Source organism: Pelophylax lessonae (genome assembly GCF_965119305.1).
Source record: "Pelophylax lessonae genome assembly, chromosome: 1".
In the NCBI taxonomy this organism is placed as follows: Eukaryota; Metazoa; Chordata; class Amphibia; order Anura; family Ranidae; genus Pelophylax; species Pelophylax lessonae.
This window is the reverse complement of record NC_138768.1, coordinates 465822664-465835155: the sequence shown is the minus strand read 5'-3', so window position 1 is coordinate 465835155 and position 12492 is coordinate 465822664.

Here is a 12492-nt window from a genome sequence, read left to right as displayed (position 1 = left end):
CAAGTAATCGCTGGGGAGTAAGAGTATTCTTCTTCCCCAGGGAAAGAAGGCTCTTGCTCCTGCAGGTTGTCCCAATAAAACCTCACATTTCAAGTCTACGCCTAGAGGACAATTCTGTCAGAAGACATGAACCTGTAAGCTGGCTCATACCAGCCCAAACCATTTCCAGAGAAGGCTGTCTCCACAGCATTCGTGGGATATATAAGGATCCCCTCCACATGGCCCCTTAGGAACAGCAGGGCACTAATTTCAGGCAACTTTACAAGGTAAATGAAATTCTCCGGGCCAAATAGTATGATCGACTATTACTATAGGTGTTGGTCTCTTATGTTCTCTTTATGGACATCTATAGATACTTGGTCCTTGTGGAGGAACTATTCCTTCTCTACCAGCCTCCAGAAAGGGATGATTTATTATACCATAACGTTGGCTGTGCATGCTTTGACGTTACATACTTTTATCTGTTTTCTTGTTTGCCAGCTGTAAATGAAGGAGAATATTCTATACCACAATAATTATATTTTATATATGCATAGTGATTTTTGATCTACAGAGACTGATTATGCATGTTGATATCCCGCCATTTTGAATATAAATGCACGTTGGAGTTACTCTGCATTTTTAATTAACATGTTTGTGTATTTATATGAATTATTGTAATATTTTCTTATTCATTTCCTCTAGTTTGATACCCTACATGTTATGGTCCTGAGGAAGCCAAATATTGGGTGAAACATGTTGACCTATGGATTTGGACCTACATACCTTTAGCTACTCTGTATAGGTTATTCCACATAAAGTGAATTTGTCTTTCTGTGAATTTGTCTTACTTTGATTTTATAAATGTATGTGTATACACACAAATGATTTTTTTATCATGGATTGTAAATAAAGTATTTTTTTGTACCATAAGTGGTTTGTCTCATGCCAGTTCCATTAAAGTCCAACATTACTATAGCATTTTTCCTATATGCATTGAAAAGCCACACATTAAATAAATAATACATCTTTTTAAGGGCAATTCTATCTCAAACCAATTTTTAGGGGGCATCCATTGGTTGAATCTGCAGATAAATACGCTAATTATCTGTTTATTACACATTATATTATTAACTTCATTTGGCTTTTTTAATAGGCCCAGCTGTATGGTTGAATCGGTAATTATGTTAACCCCTTGATGCTAATGTAACACAAATATGCAGCCCTACTGCACTGGGCTTTTTGCCGGGGGGGGGGGGGGCATATTTGCATATCTCCTATTGTGGTGGAAGCGTGAGCCCCGGGTACTAATGTCCGGGACCCTGAACTCCCAACTTCGGGTCACCTGATTGCTGTGGTAGCCTCTGATTGACTACCATAGTGATTAGTTACTGTAAAGCCCACCCCTGTGTTTCTCTCTCTGTGAATGGAGAGGAAAAATACATTGTATCATTGTCTCTCCTTGCAGAGAGAAAAAAAGTGTGTGTAAAAAAAATAGAAAAACAAATATTTAAAAAAACAAAATAAAAAATAAAGAAAAATACCTAGATCAAGGTTTGAGCTAGATCATTGCCAGGGTTAGTGTTTGGGTCAACGGTCAGGGTCAGTATACAGTGCTTTTGGAAAGTATTCACAGCGCTTCACTTTTTCCACATTTTGTTATGTTACAGCCTTATTTCAAAATTGAATGAATTCATTATTTTCCTCAACATTCTACAAACAATACCCCATACATTGTGAAAGAAATTTTTTGAAATCTTTGCTAATAAAAAAAAAAAAATCCCATGTACATAAGTATTCACAGCCTTTGCTCAATACTTTTTTGAAGCACCTTTGGCACCAATTACAGCCTCAAGTCTTTTGAAGTATGATGCTACAAGCTTCGTACACCTATTTTTGGGCAACTTCTCCCATTCTTCTTTGCAGGAGCACTGAAGCTCCAGCAGGTTGGATGGGAGCGTCGGTGCATAGCCATTTTCAGATCTCTCCAGAGGTGTTCAATTGGGTTCAAGTCTGGGCTCTGGCTGGGCCACTTAAGGACATTCACATAGTTATCCTGTAGCCACTCCTTTGCTATATTGGTTTTGTGCCTAGGATCATTGTCCTGTTGGAAGATGAACCTTCACCCCAGTCTGAGGTCCAGAGTGCTCTGGAGCAGGTTTTCATCAAGGATGTCTCTGTACATTGCTTCATTCATCTTTCCCTCAATCCTGACTAGTCTCCCAGTTTCTGCCACTGAAAAACATTACCACAACATGATGTTGCCACCACCATGCTTCACTGTAGGGAGGGTATTGGCTAGGTGATGAGCAGTGCCTAGTTTCCTCCAGACATGGAGCTTGCCATTCAGGCTATAAAGAGTTCAATCTTTGTTTCATCAGACCAGAGAATTTTGTTTCTCATGGTCCGAGAGTCCTTTAGGTGCCTTTTGCCAACTCCAGGTGGGCTGTCATGTGCCTTTTACTAAGGAGTGGCTTCCGTTTGGCCACTCACATGCAGGCCTGATTGGTGGAGTGCTGCAGAGATGGTTGTTCTTCTGGAAGGTTCTCCTCTCTCCACTGAAAAAATCTGGAGCTCTGTCAGAGTGACTATCGGGTTCTTGGTCACCTCCCTGACTAAGACCCTTCTCCCCTGATCGCTCAATTTGGCCAGGCCGCCCACTTTAGGAAGAGTCCTTCCAAACTCCTTCCATTTACGGATGACCTTCAACATTGCAGAAATTCTTCTGTACCCTTCTCCAGATCTGTGCCTCGACACAATCCTGTCTCGGAGGTCTACAGACAATTTCTTGGACTTCATGGCTTAGTTTGTGCTCTGACATACACTGTTAACTGTGGGACCTTATATAGATAGGTGTTTGCCTTTCAAAATCAAGTCCAATCAACTGAATTTACCACAGATGGACTCCAACCAAGTTGTAGAAACATCTCAAGGATGATGAGTGGAAACAGGATGCACCTGAGCTCAATTCTGAGTAACATGGCAAAGGCTGTGAATACTTATGTAAATGTGACTTTTTTCGTTTTTTTATTTTACTAAATTTGCAAAGATTTCAAACAAACTTCTTTAACGTTGTCATTATGGGGTATTGTTTTTAGAATTTTGAGGGAAATAATGAATTTAATCAATTTTGGAATAAGGCTGTAACATAACAAAATGTGGAAAAAGTGAAGCGCTGTGAATACTTTCCAAATGCACTGTATTTTGGGCAGCAAAAAAAAACAAAATGCGCACTATTGTTTTTGGGCTGTACCACGGGTACACATATGTGGTATCGCTGCGATCATCAGGAGCAGGAGAATTTTCATTTTGAGTTGTTCTTTGGTGGTGGTAGTAACAAAAAAGAAACAGCTACATTTAAAAATATTTTTTTTTACTATTTTGTGCCAGTTTTCTTTTGATAATAATAAAAAAAAAAAAAAACGAAACAATCAAGCGATATCTTTAACCATTTACCACCAAATGAAAGCCCAATTTGTACTGAAAAAAAAAAGTTATTATTTACTTAGATGTACAAAGTAGTTGTAAAGATATGTATGGTTTTACAAATCTTTAATAAAGGGGGGTGTGTCCGGACATGTCAAAGTTGCAAAATTGTGTTTAGGCATTAAGATTTGTTTTATCCTTAAGGGTGAAGGGGTTAATATCCCACCAAAAAAAGTCCCTAAGGCAGGGGTTGGGAACCTATGGCTCGCGAGCCAGACGTGGCTCTTTTGATGGCTGCATCTGGCTCGCAGACAAATAGACAAATCTTTAACCACTTTACCACCAGAGGATTTTCCTGCTAAAAGACCAGGGGTTTTTTTGCGATTTTTTACTGCGTGACTTTAACGGACAATTGCGCGGTCGTGCGACGCTGTACCTAAACGAATTTCACGTCCTTTTTTTCCCACAAACAGAGCTTTCTTTTGGTGGTATTTGATCACCTGTGCGATTTTTTGATCACGCGCTATAAACAAAAAAAGAGCGTAATTTTTGCAAAAATAACAATATTTTTCACTTTTTTTATATGAAATTCCCCCAAAAAAATGTAAAAATCAAACTTTTTTAACATTTTCGGCCAATTTGTTTTACGCTACCTATGTTTGGTAAAAAAAATCGCAAAAAGCATATTTTGATTGGTTTGCGCAAAGTTATCGCGTTTACTAACAAAGGGAAAGATTTTTGTCATTTTTGGTGGTTTTTTTTTTAACGAGTAATGGCGGCGATCTGCGATTTTTTTTGCGGTACTGCGACATTGCGGCGGACAGATCGGACCCTTGACTGACATTTTTTACACTTTTGGGGGTACCAGTGACATTACTGCAGTAATCAGTGCTATATATATGCACTGTTACTGCAAAAATGACACTGGCAGGGAAGGGGTTAACTGTATTGGACAGGGAGGGGTTAAGTGTGTCCTAGGGGCGTGCTTCTAACTGTAGTGGGACATTGCTATTGGTGTAAAAACAAAGATCAACGGTTCTACATAGTAGAACCGTCTGATCTTCATTTTTACACAGGGAGAACTGACAGGCAGCTTGTTTACATAAGCCGCTCTGTCTTTCTCCTGCTGTACCGGCGATCGTAGTGTGACCGGCGGACATCGGGTCCGCCAGTCACACTCCCGCACTCCTCCGTGAATGAGCCGAGGCGGGCGCGCGCCTCGGCAGGCGCGCACCTCGGCGGGCGCGCGCTCGCCCGCTATTGGCTCTAGAAGGAGTGACAGGCGAGCGACGTAGACCTACGTCACTCTGCCTGGCCGGGGCTGACTGCCGCAGTAAATATACTGTGAGCAGTCGGCAAGTGGTTAATAAAGGGGGGCGTGTCCGGACGTGAGTCGCGCTGGACGTGTAGTCCCAGAGCTCCGCCGCATCTGCAGTGATATATAGATTGTTTTCCTTTTTCCTTTCCCTGGTTTGGCCAATAGAAGTCCTTTTCTCTTGTATATTTCTTCTGGGCCGCCTATCAATGACTCAACGCTCCAATATAAACTGTTCAGCATTACGTTTCTCTAGCACCTGATGAAAGAGCACGCATGTCCGAACGGGACATGGCACATGCTCAGAAACGCATTGTGCGCCCTCCAGCTTCTGGGTGACGTTGCCGCATCTCTTCACCCTTACCTCTGCATCACAAGCATTGCTCGGGACCCTGACGATCATGGGAGAAAGCCGGAACTTCCCCTCCTGTGACGGATGGTTGGACTCAGTCTTGTCCTACATGTGGATGGATGGCACCACCCAGAGGAGTTCTGCTCATACACTGATACTACAGCCTTCTTGCCGTGGCTTCTTGTGAGTTGCTGCAGTTGTTTTTTAAATACCATAATACATTTTGTCTGCACTTAGAGCACTTTTTCTGTGTTTATGTATTTTACTCCAGAGTTTTTCCTCACTTCTGAGAAGAGCTGCTCAGTGTTGTTGGACATTTATATCATGGATTTTTTTTCATGGACATTTTGCATTTATTTTACTATTTTAGATTGGCTTTTTCCCCTTCCCCTGTTCTTTCAGTATTAAGCCACCCTTTATATGCTGATGGAATATTAAATAAAGGTTCCCGACCCCTGAAATATAGTGTATGGCTCTCATGGAGTTACATTTGAAAATATGTGGTGTTCATGGCTCTCTCAGCCAAAAAGGTACCCCACCCCTGCCCTAAGGTATGAAAGAAATCAGAGTGTGATTTTCCAGCTATCAGGTAAAAAATAAATGTCAGTTTTAAGTGGAGTTGGCCTTCAAAACATCCGTAATCAATTCTGGCCACTCGCTAGCTACCAAACTGGAAGTTCTATTCTGTAAGTATAGCTGTTTCACATTTCCCACAAAAATATACTCTTACTTTTTTTTTTTTTTTCGACCCTAGTCACCAGACAAGATTCTACAGAATCTTCCCCTTTTTCAGGTGTTAAGAGCCCCACTGATATCTGATATCAGCCTTGCTTTTTTAAATGTCACTTTTTCACAGTGCCATGTAAACTATATTCTTATTTTTTTCTTATTTTTTTTATTACAAGGATGAAAATTATTTATTAGCTAACCTACTGTGCCTTTTCATTTACTGCGCTATTGTCTGTCTAGAGAATATTAAGAACATATAGGAATGACAGAATGATGAAAATCAAAGAGCAATGCCACAACTATGTTCTTTGCTAAGCCACACTAATTATTCAGAAAGGTTTGTTTCCGTGGTGTCTGCTGGACCGTGAGGGGAAAAACAGTTGAGAAATTAAGTGTCACCATAGCAGCTGAAAAGCCCTGGGTGACAGAAAAATCCAGTCTTGTGTCAACCATCTCTTAGTGGCATAGACCACCCTCCCTCCTATGTGCCCACAGCTATCTCTCACCTTGCAGACAGTCTGTCTTCATTGATACACATCCATCTATTCTGCTCATTTAATAGAAATAAGAGTATTACTCCAGGGGACTGAATCTTGACAGAGAGCTTAAAATAGACAGAGATTAAACAGAGATAGGAGTGCCGATAACAGGCTGTGAAAAAGACACGCAGAGCAAGGCAGGAGCAATGCAGAAAAAGGAGGGTGCTGCAGGGAAGAAATTTTAGGGGAAAAAAACAGCCTTAATTAGAAAGGACGGGGAGAAGTATGCTAGATAATAGGAGATGGCAAGACTGGATTTTTTGGTAAACTAATAAAACCAACTGTTAGAATTATGAGCAAGAAGGTGTAAGAGATCAAATAAAAATGTTGCTATTAAGAAATTGCTAATAGGGCTCCACTAGATAAAGCGGTAGTAAGGGGGACATGAGCTTTTATTTATGTTGAATCTGTTTTTATTAGGACAAACATTTGCACAGAGAAAGGAACATATCTCACAGCGCGTACAATAACAACGAATCACACATTAAACCAATACCATATAGGTAATGAACAGCTATAGGAACAGCAAGTATAAATGATACAACCAGGATAGTGGCTTAAACAAGAAGGTGTATTGCCGGATTCCAAGTACTCAGTGTGCCCGTGCTGGGGAATCAAAAGTGTTAATAAAGACCATATACAGAAATATGCAAATGGAAATTAGTAAGGGAATGCCAAAAGAGGTAAAGCAAAGAAAGAAAAAGGAGGAAAAAGAGGGAGGGGGAGCCTATGGGGGACCGCCCGGAGAGTCAGAAACAAAAGCATCAAATTCGCTGGAAAAGCGAAAGTTGAGCCATACTGACCACATGATAGTGTGAGAATCTGATATGCCATTCTCCCAAGACACCAGTCTTTCAATATGTTCAAGCCGGTCGACTTCACATGCCCATTGAGTCATAGGGGGCGCCATCGGTTGACGCCAATGTCTGGCAATCACCGATCGCGCCGCGGTGAGAAAGTGGCGGATGAGGCTTTTTTTGATCTGCTTATAAGATCCTGGCAACATAGACAAGACTGTTATGGAGACCTCATTGGGGAGCCTGTTACCAACCAGCTTATCACATAGAGCCAGTCCCCCAGATGTGCGCCATGTTGCCAGGTGTATGCGAGCATCTCCAACATTAATTCAGGATATTACAGTCTATCTCATGTAAGACTGAGGGGCATCTATACCATCTGGCTGCAATAAGTTGCGTTCTTGGGCGTGGGAGGAAACTGACAAAGTAAATGAGAGGTTGTGCGTCTTGCTCCAGTTCAGATCCTCAGGAGAGGCATTTAATTCTCTCTCCCATTTCGCAATATATGAAGGGGGGTCTGGGTGAGAGGCCTGTAGGAGAATTTGGTATAATAGAGATAGGGGATGCTCAGGTCTAGTGTCCTGTGTCAGAAGCAGTTCAAGTGGGGTTTTAGGTCTAGTAAGGTCAGATATCCGTGGTAGCTTATTAAGGAAACATGAGAGCTGCGTATGTTCCAACCACGCACCAGTCGGGTTGTGACAATTCGGTAACAGGTGGGGCAAGAGTTTTATTTTGCCGTTAGAGATCAAATGGCTCAAGAGGGGGGAGTTGGTTCTTTGCCAAACCAAAAATTTCTGAGTCGTGTATGTGGGTGGAAAAGAAGGAATCCCGAATAAGGGGGTGAGGGGGCTGATTCTAGAGGAAATATCCTCTTTGGCCAGATACCTGTCCCATATATGTAGTGTACATGAGCTTTTATTTGATAGAAAATTTAGGAGACCAACAAAAAAAATTACAGCTTTGGGGTAGTTTCCATGCAAGTTGGCATAGGTCCGTGCAGGGGATGTGCCTGGCCACATCCTTATAACCCCGTGCGACGCAGATTCCTCCTGCTGACATTTCACCCCAAGGGCGCTCCTAAAAAAAAATGTAAAAAATAATAAAAAAAAATAAATACAATTGTAAAAAATTATTAAAAATTGAAATAATAAAAATAAAAAACTACTGACAGCAGCAAATGCCATACTGACACCATCTCTGCCCTACTGATATGTCCACTGCTCTACAGACACCACCCACTACCCTACTATATTTTAATATGTTTATTACAATTATTTGGGTGTATGTAAATATATATGAGTATATATACACACACACACGTGTGTTTTAGCTTTGGGGTGGCACACCCTAATAAAATAGGATGCACACACCGATGCAAGTTGGTGTTGCATCACTTCATCCCATTTCATTTTTACAGACTTGCTTGAGTTTTTTGCATCACCCCTGGCTATTACCTGTGGGCCATTTGTACCATGAACTGTCTGTGGCATCTGAACTCTTGCCACAGCTAAAGTATTTAGAAGTCTGCAAGCACTCTCTTATAATCCGCTGCTTGCCCCATGTGGATACATTAACCTCCAGTTGGAACACACCTGTGTTTAGACATTTCCAATAATTTCCCACAATCTTAGCTCAGTTTTCACCAGCCATTACCCACTAAATTAAGCTGTCTGTTTCAGCTGTTTCCATTAAAAGAGATTTCTGTCTGTAGGGAGCTTGCAGTTTGCAGAAGGTGTGATCTACAGGGACCATTTATTCAGCAGATAGCATCAGTGTTCTTTTACTTTTTAGAGCCTAAGCTCTGATTGTTTACTGCTTAACAGCTAGCTATGGTTGAGCATACTCTAGCGCTGTCAAAGGGGTTAAAGGGGAAGAAAAGCCTAACTATAACTATTCTCTTCCCCTCCTTCTACCTATCCTGTATACACTGTATAAATAAGAACTGTGCACTTACCTATTTTTAATCTGCTCTGGTGCGGTTACATGATCCTGCAGTTCCAGCTTTCCTATGCCAGTCAGTGCCTGCTGCAGAAGAGAGGAGGGAGCCCTGACAACAGCTGGGCAATAAGATCACAGCTACCAGAATTCACAGCCCTTGTAGAGTGCTCCCTTAGGCTGGCCATACACTATACAATGTTCTTGTACAATTTTCCTTTAAATTTACCAAAACCATATAATATGAGGCCAAACCTAAAACACTTTTAATGTGTATGCAATAAAGCAGGCCCTTGCACCACATAGTTTAAGGTAAATCTAATGAAAATTGAACAAGAAAATTGTATAATGTATGCAGTGGCGGCTGGTGCATTGGGGGCACAGGGGCGCCGCCCCCCTATCCATGCGTCCGGTGTACTGCCGATTATTTCAACTTGCCGAATAATTCAACCTCAGACGTCACTTCCGCCGCGAGTACGAGCGGCTAGGAGATTTCCAATGGAACTTGCAATACAATGCCTGGCCGCGGGAGTCGATGCCCGTGCACAGCGGCGAAAACTGTGCACGAGAGTTGAATTTCTCGGCAAGAACTTTAAACTCAACTGCGCATGCGCCCGACAATTGGAGCCGCTGTACAGTATATAGTTGGAGTTTTCGGCAAGCTGTTTTCCCAGACTTTTGGAGCTTATATAATGTTTTCCCAGACTTTTGGAGCTTATATATAAATATATAAAGGATTTACAAAAAAAAATCTGCAGCATGGTTAACACTACTATATATATATATATATATATATATATATATATATATATATATGTGTATAGATGTGTATATATATATATATATATACACGTGTATAGATGTATATATATATATATATATATGTGTGTGTGCGCCCGACATTTGGAGCCACTGTACATAGTTGGAGTTTTCGGCAAGATGTTGCGCCCGACATTTTGAGCTTATATATATATATATATATATATATATATATATATACAGTATATATGTATGTATGTATGTATATATATATATATATATATGTGTGTATATATAGCTTTTTTTTTTTGATCCTCCCGTTTATTTATTTTTATATCTATCTATAAAAATGGACGGATAAAAGAAAAAACCTACATAAATAAATACCAGTTTCTGACACTTTGATAATATATATATATATATATATATATATATATATATATATATATATATATATAAATCCTCACATTTATATATTTTATATATACATATATATATATTTGATCAGAAGAACAGCCCTCTTTTGATATAGCTGGATGAGAGGAGTGACAGCCCTTTCATGATGTGCCGGCATGATGGGGGACACAGGTGGCAGAACAACGGGGGACACAGGCTGCAGGACGATGGGGGACAAAGGCTATGAGATGACGGGGGACAAAGGCTACGAGATGGGGACACAGTCTGCATGGTGGCGGGGGACACAAGCTGCAGAACGACAGGGGACACAGGCTGCAGAACGACAGGGGACACAGGCTGCAGGATGACGGGGGACACAGTCTACGAGATGGGGACACAGTCTGCATGATGGCGGGGGACACAGGCGGAGTCAGGGGTGTACCAATGGAGGGGTGGGGCACAGTGGCGGCTGGTGCTCAAAATTTTTGGGGGGGCGCAAACAGAAAAATGTAATAGGCATTGCTTTGCGGCAAAAAAACGCTGTAAAAAATTGCGTTACTTTGAGGTCGCAAAAGTGTGAAAGGGGCCTTCAGTAATTAAGGTATAGTGTGCCCCCTTTCAATGCAGAGAGACCAGTGTGCCCCCTTTCAATGCAGAGTGACCAGCGTGCCCCCTTTCAATGCACAGTGAGCAGCGTGCCCCCTTTCAATGCAGTGACCAGTGTACATGCCCCCTTCAATGCAGAGATCAGCGTACATGCCCCCAATGGAGAGACCAGCATACATGCCCCCTTCAATGCAGTGACCAGCATACCATTCCCCCAATGCAGAGATCAGCGTACATGCCCCCAATGCAGTGACCAGCATACATGCCCCCAATGCAGAGATCAGCGTGCGTGCCCACTTCAATGCAATGAACATTGTGCGGTGCCCCCATCAATGCAGAGTTCAGCGTGCGTAACCTCCCCCCCGCCCCCCCCCCCCCCCCCGAGAGCAGTGCACTTACCTGGAGCACGGCGGCGACGGCTTCTCTTGTCTTCAGTCCCGGACTCCTGGCGGGCGGCTTCTTCTCACTCCGGCTGCATGTCTTCTCTGGTCCTCCCGCTCCCGCCTCCTCCTCGGCCAATGGCATGGGGTTTGCCGTGCGGCCAATCAGGAAGCTGGTATTAGACCGGCTTCCTGATTAGCCAGGAGGAGGATCGGTGTGACAATAGCAAATTTTCATTTGCTATTGTCACACAATGGGCGGGCTCTGGGCGCACTGCTCTGCGCCCCGGGACCACCCTTTGCATCACCCTATTAGAGCCTCTGGCTCTAATCAGGTGATTTAAAAAAAAAAAACCAATAAGCTCCATGCGTCCGGCGCCCTGCATGCAGATCAAGGGGCCGGATGCATGGATGGGGGGGGTGGCGCCCCTGCGCCCTGTATACACCAGCCGCCACTGGTGGGGCAGGGTGGGTGCTTGCCGAGATCTCCAACCCACGTCACCTCTGGTCGGAGATCTCGGCAAGTTGCCTGTACTGTGCATGTGCGCCAACAAATGCCGTGCACAGAGAAGTCCTATGCAGTGCACAAAAGAGTTGGAGTTCTCGGCAGGACAATGTATGCTACTGCGGAAGTGTCCGCGGTTGGACTTTTCAGCAGGACAATCTATGCTACTGTGCAGGCCCCCGCGGCTCCTGAAGCAAAAATTAAACACAACAGTTTGGAGAGCGGGATGTGAGCATCCGCAGTCCCTATTTTATTTTATTGTCTAATAAAAACCCGTGCACAGTACTATCCCCCAGAGTACTATTACAAATGTGAGCATCCACAGTCCATGTTTTATTTTATTGGCAAATAAAAACCTGTACACAATGCCATCCCCCACATTACTAGTATAAATGTGAGCGTACCTATGTGCTGTTTGAATGGGCAGAGTCGCAGGCAGGAGTTAGCTGAGCTATGCCTGAAAGGGAATGCTGGGATTTATAGTTCCTCTCCATACAAGAAATACAAAGCTGGTTCCAGATGCAGTTTGACCTCTCAGAGATATGCAGCATTGAGTGCTTTGGATCTGTAATAATATAGGTTGAAATCGCACAGGTGTGATTGGGCCCCTAGAAAATTAAGCTTTTTTTGCTATTTACTGTTGTGCTTTACTTTACATTTACACGCATTGCTTTTGTTTTTGCACAAAAACCCAATAAAGAGTTCAAACATAAAAATGGCATCAGTGTGAGCTGATATTATTACAGATCCAAAGCACACAATGCTGCATATCTC